Below are 12556 nucleotides of genomic sequence, written 5' to 3' on the forward strand. Positions count from 1 at the left end.
CCCACAAAAGCTGCACCTGCTTTGCTTGCAGGTCAGGAGGACGGGGCAGGGCCAACTGGCCAACCCCAAGCGAGCAGAGGCACAGCCATGTCTCGTCTGCCCTGACACCGTCGGAACGTACGTTAAGGGCGGCCATGTCCCGGGGGCGTGTCGCTGATTTTGCGCTAGTCGGTATAGCAATGTGCATGATGATGTACTGTACCAACAAGGGGGCTGGTGGGTGTTCATTCCTCGTATTGGGTAACATAGTGTAGTAACATAATACCTCTATGGTGGATAGTTAGGGCATCTCCAGCGGGGCGACGCAAAACGTTCGCAGTGTCCGTCCTGACGCAAACGTGAACCAAATATGCGCCAGGAATGCGTCTTGTTTGTGTCCGGTAGGGCTGCATGCAGCCCTCTCTCCTCCTTTAATCACGCATGCGCTTATTCCTAGCCACACAAACAGAATCTTTTCTTCTCTCTCCTCTCTAATCACGCATGCGGTCAAATAAATGCGTCTCTACCGCTAGAGAAGGGGCAGACGCATGCGGACATGCGGACGTTTTTTGTGTCCGTACCCGACGCAAACGGATATAAATATGCGTCGCCCCGCTGGAGATGCCCTTAGAGCATTTTCGGTTGCGTCCCTTAAAACGATCCCAAACGACGCTGGATTGAACGTTTGAAGACGCGTTAGAGCAACTCTAACAGAGCCCGTAAATCACGCCGGAACATTCCGGCCGATTTACGGGTTCGGGTTGAAAGTGGCGGAGAACAGAGACTGAACTCGCTTTCCTGCCTGAAAAACTTTTTCACGGGCCCGAAAAATTTCACAGTCAAAATACAGTCTGAAGGGCGGTTTACAGGCCCAAAACTGAACGGATTTCTCACCACTCCTCCAGCGCCTCCGTCCGTACAACCGCCTCCAGCTGCTGATTTCTGGCTGCTTTACTAAACTTATGCATCGCCGGTCAAACATCCTGTCAGCCCCGCTTCAATTCTAACCATATCTATGTCAATTCCCGATGAATCGTGCTAGCTAGGTGGTGTTCTTGTCGAGGAGGTCAACGGAGCGACGGAATTTGCGGGAAGGCAGGTCACGCGAGGCCGAGCTACCGAGTGATTCACTGCAACACGGCACGTAGCTGTGCGCATGTACGAGCTAGCAGATGCGTGTGCATGTGCGCATGTACGAGCTGCTTAGCATATGCTTATGTGCTTTCACTAGTAGAAAAATAGGCTTCCATACGTCCCCATTAGTCTCCAAAATATTCGAACCGCGACTAAAGGGGTCTTTAGTCGCGGTTCAGGAGGCCACCCGCGCCAAAGGTCTGGGCCCAGCGGGCTCGGTCGATAGCTGGTGGATGGGAGGGGCTTTAGTCGCGGTTGACCAGGCCAACCGCGACTAAAGGTCCTCAGGCCTAGCCCGAAGGCCTTTAGTCGCGGTTGGCCATGCCAACCGAGACTAAAGGCTCATCCCTATAAATGCAGTTCAGCACACTTCACTTAGCCATTTGGTGGCACTTCTATTCACAATATTCACAAGGGGGTGGTGGGTTTGCTTTTGGTTCCTCTTATGCACACAAGGTGTTCGATGAAATGCCCGAGAGCATGAAACAAACATGATATGAAGTGTCTGAGCCACACTTGAGCTTTCTCATTTATTTTTCCTCCATCGCGGTTAGCAACTTGAACCTTTCATGTGTCATTGATAAAATATGCATGTGTGTAGTTCATTGTTTAATTTCTATTATTTCTAGCTAGTTAGTTTAACAAATGCATGATGGTTAATTATATACTTTATATAATAATAATGCAGATGAATCAGCAATGGATGTACGGTAACCGACTCTCCGGCGAGTTCATTACGGGTTTGAAAGATTTCCTCGTGGTGGCTAATGCGAACAAGCAGGGAGTTTTGTTATTTGTCCATGTGTTGCCTATAAGAATCAGAAGGGTTACTCTTCCTCAAGAGACGTTCACCTGCACCTGCTTCGGCACGGTTTCATGCCAAGCTATAATTGTTGGACCAAGCATGGAGAAAGAGGGGTTAGAATGGAAGAAGATGAAGAAGGGGATGATATAATCGATGACAACTATCCTGATCATTTCGGTGATACTTTCATGGAGGATGCTGAAGGTGGGGAAGGTGAAGAAGAGGCACGTGATGAGCCCACTGATGATCTTGGTCGGACCATTGCTGATGCACGGAGACGCTGTGAAACTGAAAAGGGGAGGGAGAATTTGGATCGCATGTTAGAGGATCACAAAAAGTCGTTGTATCCAGGATGCGATAATGGTCGGAAAAAGCTAGGCTGCATACTGGATTTGCTGAAATGGAAGGCACAGGAAGGTGTAGCTGACTCAGGATTTGAAAATTTGCTAAAAATGTTGAAGAATATGTTTCCAAAGAATAACGAGTTGCCCGTCAGTACATACGAAGCAAAGAAGGTTGTCTGCCCTCTAGGTTTAGAGGTTCTGAAGATACATGCATGCATTAACGACTGCATCCTCTACCGCGGTGTATACGAGAATTTGAATGAATGTCCGGTATGCACTGCATTGCGTTATAAGATCAGAGGCAATGACCCTGGTGACGATGTTGAGGGCGAGAAACCTAGGAAGAGGGTTCCCGCCAAGGTGATGTGGTATGCTCCTATAATACCACGGTTGAAACGTCTGTTCAGGAACAAAGAGCATGCCAAGTTGTTGCGATGGCACAAAGAGGATCGTAAGTCGGACGGGGAGTTGAGACACCCCGCCGATGGAACGCAATGGAGAAAGATCGACAGAGAGTTCAAAGATTTTGCAGGCTGACGCAAGGAACATAAGATTTGGTCTAAGTACGAGATGGCATGAATCCTTTTGGCGAGCAGAGCTCCAGCCATAGCACCTGGCTCGTGACTCTATGCATCTACAACCTTCCTCCTTGGTTGTGCATGAAGCGGAAGTTCATTATGATGCCAGTGCTCATCAAAGGTCCGAAGCAACCCGGCAACAACATCGATGTGTACCTAAGGCCATTAGTTGATGAACTTTTACAGTTGTGGGGCAGACCTGGTGTACGTGTGTGGGATGAGCACAAAGAAGAGAAATTTTACCTACGAGCGTTGCTTTTCGTAACCATCAACGATTGGCCTGCTCTTAGTAACCTTTCGGGACAGATAAATAAGGGATACAATGCATGCACACACTGCTTACATGAGATTGAAAGTATATATTTGGGTAATTGTAAGAAGAACGTGTACCTGGGGCATCGTCGATTTCTTCCCCGAAATCATAACGTAAGAAAGAAAGGCAAGCATTTCAACGGCAAGGCGGATCACCGGCCGAAGCACACGCGGAACGTACTGGTGCTGAGATATTTGACATGGTCAATGAAAGTCATCTTTGGAAAGGGTCCTGGCGGACAATCAGTTCCGCAGGGAGTTGACGGGCACGCACCCATGTGGAAGAAGAAATCTATATTTTGGGAGCTAGAATATTGGAAAGTCCTAGATGTCCGCTCTGCAATCGACATGATGCATGTTACGAAGAATATTTGCGTGAACCTGCTAAGCTTCTTGGGCGTGTATGGGAAGACAAATGATACAAAGGAAGCACGTCAGGACCAGCAACGTTTGAAAGACCCAGATGACCGGCATCCAGAATGGTTTCAAGGTCGTGCCGGCTACGCTCTTACCAAAGAAGAGAAGGTCATCTTTTTTGAATGCCTGAGTAGTATGAAGGTCCCGTCTGGCTTCTCGTCGAATATAAAGGGAATAATAAACATGGCGGATAAAAAGTTCCAAAACCTGAAGTCTCACGACTGCCACGTGATTATGACGCAATTGCTTCCGATTGCTTTGAGGGGGCTCCTAACGGAAAATGTTAGAGTAGCCATTGTGAAGCTATGTGCATTCCTCAATGCAATCTCTCAGAAGGTAATCAATCCAGAAGATATACCATGGTTACAGAACGATGTGGTCCAATATCTTGTCAGTTTCGAGCTGGTGTTCCCACCATCCTTCTTCAACATTATGACGCACCTCCTGGTTCACCTAGTCGAAGAGATTTCCATTCTCGGTCTTGTATTTCTACACAATATGTTCCCCTTTGAGAGGTTCATGGGAGTATTAAAGAAATATGTTCGTAACCGTGCTAGGCCAGAAGGAAGCATCGCCAAGGGCTATGGAAATGAGGAGGTAGTTGAGTTTTGTGTTGACTATGTTCCTGACCTTAAGCCGATTGGTATTCCTCAATCGCGGCACGAGGGGAAACTAAGTGGAAAAGGCACGATCGGAAGGAAATCAACGATATGTATGGACGACCATTCTATGACTGAAGCACACAACACAGTTCTGCAAAATTCCAGCTTGGTGGCTCCGTACTTCGAGGAACACAAGAATATTTTACGCTCGGACAACCCGGGGAAGCCTGAATCATGGATTAGAAAAGCCCACATGGAGACTTTCGGTGGTTGGTTGCGAAAACATTTAATGAATGGCAATGATGTTGGAGATCAGCTGTACATGTTGGCCAAGACACCATCTTCGACTATAACGACTTTCCAAGGGTACGAGATAAATGGGAATACATTTTACACGATCGCCCAAGATAAAAAGAGCACCAACCAAAACAGTGGTGTCCGTTTTGATGCAGCAACCGAGAATGGGCAAAAGGTCACATATTATGGTTACATAGAGGAGATATGGGAACTTGACTATGGACCCTCCTTCAATGTCCCTTTGTTCCGGTGCAAATGGTTCAAGCTAACAGGAGGTGGGGTAAAGGTGGACGAGCAATACGGAATGACAATGGTGGATTTCAACAATCTTGGTTACCTTGACGAACCATTCGTCCTAGCCAAAGATGTCGCTCAGGTTTTCTATGTGAAGGACATGAGTAGCAAACCGAGGAAAAGGAAAGATAAGAAAACGAGTACATCATGCGATGATCCAAAGCGCCACATAGTTCTTTCAGGGAAAAGAAACATCGTGGGAGTGGAGGACAAGACAGACATGTCAGAAGATTATAATATGTTTGGGGAAATTCCGCCCTTCAAAGTGAACATTGATCCAAGCATTCGGTTAAATGATGAGGATGCTCCATGGATACGACACAATCGTAAGCAATGGACACAAGGGAAGAAATGATGTGTAATAATTTATTGTACCAAACTTTGTTGGAATGGATCATGTGAATTATATTATATGTTATATGTTTGGTCTCCATTTTTGAATGATTCGATTGATTCGAGATACCACTGATGATACATGAAATTTGAACTACATCCAATGATGTGAGGGACATGCCTAGGCTTAGCAGTACATCTTGGAATATTGGAGTGATTTAGTCATACTTCTGCCTAGGCCTATAATATGCATACTCGTAGTCTTCGTAGTCTCCGTCGTTGTACTGGTAGTCGTCGCCTTCTAAGTTGCCACCGTCGTCGTCGTTGTCGTCGCTGTCGTCGTCGCTGTCGTCGGGCGGTGCTCGTGGCTCGAACCTTGACTGGTACAGAGGGTACCGCAGGCGGGGGATATCGCCGGCCGTGATGTAGTCCATGACGCTCTGTAGAGTCCGGCCGCCCCACCATAGCCAACGGCCGGCCTCGTGGAAGTTCCCAGGAGGCAGACCGTCCACCTCATACCTGGCGAGCGCCCTCTCACGCCGATTGATGAAAAAGACGTCCCAAGTCTGCTGGTTGTCGGGATGCCAGTGGAGATTCATCCGCTGCTCCGGCGTGAGGACGAGGTACTAGTGGTTTGTGATGGCCGCCCGGCGCGCAGTACCCTGAGGGACGGGAGGGACCGGCACGCCTCCGGCGCTTAGGCTCCAGCCGGCGGGGATGCGGTAGCCCGGTTGACAAGGGTAGTTCGAGGCGCAAAGCTCCTCCACCTGCTGGTAGGTTAGAGTGGGTACGTTGGAAGCCATGAGAGATTGCAGAGATGTGATAATGCTGGCCAACCGAGCTACATATATAGAGTGAGAAATGGCGGGAAAAATGTGGGCGGGAAGACAGGAGGCGGGAAGACAGTGGCGGGAAGAAATATGGGCGGGAAGATAGGAGGCGGGAAGACAGAGGTGGGAATAAATGGCGGGAAGAAGACGAATCCAGAGCTGGTCATCTAAACTTTAGTCCCGGCTGGTGGGTGCAACCGGGACTAAAGGTGGTTTTTGTGCCATCTAACAAAACTGTCGGTGGGATAAGGACGTTTGGGTAAACTTTAGTCCCGGTTGGTGGGTGCAACCAGGACTGAAGCTATCGGTAGGATAAGGACGCGTGGGTGGATGCACTGCTCGATGAGATAAAGCATGTAGCGCACGACGCCCTGTCGGAGGAACAAGACAAAGCAGAAATGAATTAGTTTTATTTTTCTGAATTTTGATATATTATTTGTATTTTTAAGATTTTGAAATGAATTAGTTTTATTTTTCTGAATTTTTGATATATTATTTGTATTTTTAAGATTTTGAAATGAATTAGATTTATTTTCAGAATTTTTTGATATATTATTTGTATTTTTAAGATGTTGAAATAAATTAGTTTTATTTTTCTGAATTTTTGATATATTATTTGTATTTTTAAGATTTTGAAATAAATTAGTTTTATTTTTCTGAATTTTTTGATATATTATTTGTATTTTTAAGATTTTGAAATGAATTAGTTTTATTTTCTGAATTTTTTGATATATTAGTTTTATTTTTCTTAATTTTATTTTTCCAAATAAAAAGTGTTGGGTGAACAAATTACAGCTCGACAATTGACAAAATTGAATTTAGCATTAAGACCAAATATCCAGTCTATTAATATCGTAGGCATGTTTTCCATATATAGTCATACGTGCTCGCAATGAGAAACTTGCATAACATCTTTTATCCTACCAGCCCGTTTGCAGCGGGGTCTCAAGGGAAACTACTGGTAATTAAGGTACTCCTTTTAATAGAGCACCGGAGCAAAGCATTAACACTTGGTGAAAACATGTGATCCTCATATCAAAGCCATCCCCTCCGGTTATCCCAATTCGAGATCACTTTGGGGCCTCGGGTTCCGGACAAAGACATGTGCATACAATTTGTAGATACAATCTAAGCAACAATTATAGAGCCTAGATCTAAGATCATGCCACTCGTGCACTAGTGACAAGCATTAAACATAACAATATTGCAGCAACAAATACTTCACAAACTTATAAGATATACCGAACATAATGATCAATCCATCGGATCCCAACAAACACAACACCGATTACATCATATGGATCTCAATCATGTAAGGCAGCTCATGAGATCATTGTATTGAAGCACATGGGAGAGAGTACCATCTAGCTACAACCAAGAACCCATAGTCCCTGCGAGAATTACTCACAAAACATCATGGAGTCGAAGTGGAGGCGGTGGAGTCCCTGGCGATGGCTCCGGGGGCACTTCCCCGTCCCGGCAGGGTGCCGGAACAGAGACTTCTGTCCCCCGAAACTTGGTTTCGGCGATGACGGCGGCTACGGAACTTTTCGTGGACGGAGGGTGATATGTTGCTTAGTTTTTAGGTCAGAGGGGTCTTATAGGCGAAGAGGCGACGCGAGGGGGCGGGGTGCTAGTACATGGGCCAGGCGCGGCCAAGGGTGGGGCTGCGCCTACCCTATGTACTGCCACATGGCAGCTCTCCTGCGCGTGTCCTTCTGGCCCCGTCTTCGTCCCGGAAAAATAAGACTCTGGGCTTTTGTTTCGTCCAATTCCGAGAAACTTTCATGTACAAATTTTCTGAAACACAAAAACAACAGAAAACAGGAACTGACACTGCGGCACTGAGTTAATAGGTTAGTCCCAGAAAATGCTAAAAAGTGTGGAAAAGTGCACATAAAACATAGAGGAATTGGTGTAAAACGAGCATGGAGCATCAAAAATTATAGATACGTTTGCAACGTATCAGGCATCCACAGGGGCGCCGCAAGGCTAGAGATGCCACCTTCCCCGCCACCATCTCCTTCAGCCGCAGCGCGCTGGCAACCAAGGAGGACATACTAGTCCTCATCGAACTCTTCTTCTTCGGGGCCGGCGCAATGGACGCCTTCCTCGCACCTCCCCACGCCGTAAAGTGTGCCGAAGTGCAAGGTGAAGGAAGAGTCGGAGTACGTGACGCCGCCCGCGATTCGTAGCCGTGGCGGTAGCAACATCAACATCTGCGAACCAGCGCGACAACATCATAAGCGCGCGGGCGGTGCCCTCCTTGTTCCGAAGCCGGAGGTGAAGGAGGAGCAGGACGACGAGGAAGCCGCGGCGACCGCGCGGGTGGCGGAGTACGAGCGGCAGCAGCGCCTCATCGCCAATAGCGACGACCCTGAGGACTGTCCAGGGTTGCACGTGGCGTTCATGGCGTCGTTGAACGACAAGGACGCCTGGATGGGAAACCTCGGCATGGCGATCACAATGTCCATCCGCGACGCTGGGATGCCGCTCGTCGACCTCACCAACAACGACGAAGCTGGACCAAGCAGCGCGGTGAAGGACGAGTCCGTTAACGAGCCCGATGAGCGCGGCAAACATGACATCGCCGTCGACGACATGTACAACTTCCACCAGTACTACGGCCCCTCTGGCCGCTGCAAGTACTACTAGATTAGGGTTTAGGTTTAAATTTCAACGAATTTTGTTCGAATCTATGTAATATATAGCAAGTTTGAATAAATTCAACCATTTTGATTAAATTTTAGAAATCTCAAATTATGTTTGGGGGATGCGGCTGGGGAGCGACTGACAAGGGATTAACTTATCAATGCCTACAGATTGTAGACTAGGGTTTTAGTCGGAAGTAGATGGCAAGTAGATCTCGAAGGTTTCAGCCGAAAAGTACTCGACGAATATGAAAACTAGGGTTGCGTGAATAATGAATCGATCCTCTCTTTGTCCCTCGACTCCCCCTTATATAGGAGGCGGAGCCGAGGGATTCGTAATACACAAGTTACAGAGTCCGGGAGGGTTTCCAACCCGTCCCGCAAGATTACAAGTAGTACTTCCTAATACAACTCTAGTTTTCCTTAATAATAACTTGGGCTTCCGAATCTTCTTATTCTTTGAGTTATGGGCCTTCAGTAAACTCCGGGTACCATTGATGACCCACAAGTATAGGGGATCGCAGCAGTCTTCGCGGGTAGTAAAACCCAATTTATTGATTCGACACAAGGGGAGACAAAGAATACTTGAAAGCCTTAACAGCGGAGTTGTCAATTCAGCTGCACCTGGAAACGGACTTGCTCGCAAGAGTTTATCAGTAGTAACAGTTTTATAGCGATAGCGGTAGTGAAATAACAGCAACGGAGTAACGAGACAGCAGTAGTGATTATAGTAAACGAGCGAGGATTAAAATGCCGTAGGCACGGGGACGGATAACGGGCGTTGCATGGATGAGAGAAACTCATGTAACAATCAAGCGGGGCATTTGCGAGATAATAATAAAACGGTGTCTAAGTACAAAGCAATCAATAGGCATGTGTTCCAATTATAGTCGTGCGTGCTCGCAATGAGAAACTTGCACAACATCTTTTGTCCTACCAGCCGGTGGCGGCCAGGGCCTCAAGGGAATCTACTTGGATATTAAGGTACTCCTTTTAATAGAGTACGGAGCAAAGCATTAACACTCCGTGAACACATGTGATCCTCACATCACTACCATCCCCTCCGGTTGTCCCGATTTCGTCACTTCGGGGCCATTGGTTCCGGACAGCGACATGTGTATACAACTTGCAGGTAAGACCATAAACAATGAATATCATGATGAAATAATAACATGTTCAGATCTGAGATCATGGCACTCGGGCCCTAGTGACAAGCATTAAGCATAACAAGTTGCAACAATATCATCAAAGTACCAATTACGGACACTAGGCACTATGCCCTAACAATCTTACACTATTACATGACCAATCTCATCCAATCCCTACCATCCCCTTCAGCCTACAGCGGGGGAATTACTCACACATGGATGGGGGAAACATGGCTGGTCGATGGAGAGGCGTCGGTGGTGATGGTGGCGATGATCTCCTCCAATTCCCCATCCCGGCGGAGTGCCAGAACGGAGACTTCTGGCTCCCGAGACGGAGTTTCGCGATGTGGCGGCGTTCTGGAGGTTTTCTGGCGACTTCGACTTCTCTCCGTGCGTTTTTAGGTCGAAGACGATAAGTAGTCCGAAGGAGGGCGTCGGAGGCCGGCCGAGGGGGCCACACGCTAGGGCCGCGCGCCCCCTCCGGGCCGCGCCGCCCTAGGGTGTGGGGCCCTCGGGCCTCCACCTGACTTGCCCTTCCGGCTCCGTGAGTCTTCCGGAAAAATAGGACCTTTCGTATAAATTCCGAGGATTTTCCCTGAAAGTTGGATTTACGCACAAAAACGAGACACCAGAACAGTTCGCTGAAAACAGCGTTAGTCCGTGTTAGTTGCATCCAAAATACACAAATTAGAGGCAAAACAATAGCAAAAGTGTTCGGGAAAGTAGATACGTTTTGGACGTATCAACTCCCCCAAGCTTAGCTTATTTCTTGTCCTCAAGCAATTCAGTTAACAAGCCGAGCGATAAAAGAACTTTCACGAACACATTTGTTCATATGATGTAAATATTCTCATGCTATGGCTAACACTTAGGCGGTTCATAATAAGATACATGCAAATAAGATCATCTAATAGCTATGTCAATCATGGAAAGGTACCAACAATTAATAATAAGCATCATGAATCATGTATATGAGCAGGATTGCAATGTTCATAAAAGAGTATGATAGAGTGGTATCTAGCTTGCCCATATTTGATCAGCAAAACATAAATGCTCAGGCACCTCTGAAGTTCATAGAAAGACTAGAAATAGCGATTGTCAAAGATAAAAGCATCAAAGTTATACTACAATCGATCATATTTTGAGACAAGCATATTACACTAAGAATGACAGTTGTGCTCTGAAGAAAGTGCTCAAAGAAAGGATGGAGACACAACATAAAAGTAAAAGATTGACCCTTCGCAGAGGGAAGCAGGGATTAACATGCGCTAGAGCTTTTCATTTTTAAAACAGGAGTAAAATTGTTTTGAGAGGTGTTTGTTGTTGTCAACGAATGGTAATGGGTACACCAACTACCCCGCCAACCGGACTTCCAAGAGCGGCTCCCATGAAGGACGTTATCTCCACCAGCAAGGTAGATCATCCCTCTTCTCTTTTGTTTACACACGTATTTTAGTTTTATTATGAGTGACACTCCCCCAACCTTTGCTTACACAAGCCATGGCTAACCGAATCCTCGGGTGCCTTCCATCAATCACATACCATGGAGGAGTGTCTATTTGCAAAATTAAGTTGCTTACTGATGAATCAGAGCAAAACATGTGAAGATAATTCACTAGTAGGAAAACCCTTATTGTCGTGGTATCGTCACGGCATATGCCATAGGGTGGCTAATCGAAGGGGCTCCTGAGAGATCTCACGGCGGTATCCGGAAGCGGGTATGGGCACGAGCGACACGGCGACGTACCCAGGTTCGAGGCCCTCCGGTGGAGGTAAAACCTCTACTCCTGCTAGAGTGTATATGATATCACACAGTACAATGGTGCTCCTAGAGCTGTGTCCGGCTGCTCGGGGAGGCTAAGGTAGACGAAGGTCTCTCTCCTCGAGTAGCGCTAAGTCTAGAATGAAGTAAGAATGATCGATCGTCCCTCGCACGAGGGGGTAGCCCAGCTTATATAGGCGCTGGCACTTTACACATAAGTCCCTATAGTCTACCGGCCGGCTTGGCCGGCTTCGGCTTCCGCTCCTTCCCGAGGCGTTGACGTCATGGAGCCGTTGAGGCGTAGTGGCCTGTCCCGTCCGCCAGAGGAGGTCAGCGGTATGGCGAGGAGGAGTCTCGTCGCCATCATGCCTCGTAGCCGGTACGGACTGTCGTAGGCGATGATGGCCTGTCCGGCGCGTAGCACTGCTGCTCTACAGTGCCCCGCGCTTTACGGAAGATGAAGTCAGCGTGGACTTTGGGAACCCGGATCACCAACCCGGTTCCTTCCAGTGCAAGACTCGCCAGCCTCGAGTCGGTCTGAGGTACAGACCCCCAGTCGGATATGGCTTGTAGAAGCCGGCCCAGCTATAGCATTGGCGGCCGTAGCCAGGCCGACTAGGACCTAGAGCCAGCCGGCTTCCTGACCAGCCGGCCACGGCGCCAGCCGGCTGCTCCTCAGCCGGCCTTTGCCGCGAGCCGGCCAGTGGTCAGCCGGTTGCTCCGCGTCCATTGCCCTACCCGGGGTCTTCCCCCGACATTAGCCCCCGAAGCTGGCAAGGTCCTGTGTTTAGAAGGACCTAGGCAGGTTTTCCTGGCTTCTTGAATATATTTGACGGCACTTGGAGGGGCCGACTGAGGATTTCCTTTCAGCCGGCTGCGCCCTCATCCGGCTTGTGCCTGCCGGCTGCTCCCAGCCGGCCGCTTTTTACACTTGTATAGTTTTTGCTTTCTCGCAAGATTTGGCGGCGCCTCCGCCTTGTTGGTGACTTTTGGTCTGAGTTGGACTTTTTGTCCGACTCCGGCTTGCGGCGCGCCGGAGTCTCCGCCGCCTCGGGTCCCGCACCCGACTT

The sequence above is a fragment of the Lolium rigidum genome, chromosome 5 (assembly GCF_022539505.1).
Source record: "Lolium rigidum isolate FL_2022 chromosome 5, APGP_CSIRO_Lrig_0.1, whole genome shotgun sequence".
In the NCBI taxonomy this organism is placed as follows: domain Eukaryota; kingdom Viridiplantae; phylum Streptophyta; class Magnoliopsida; order Poales; family Poaceae; genus Lolium; species Lolium rigidum.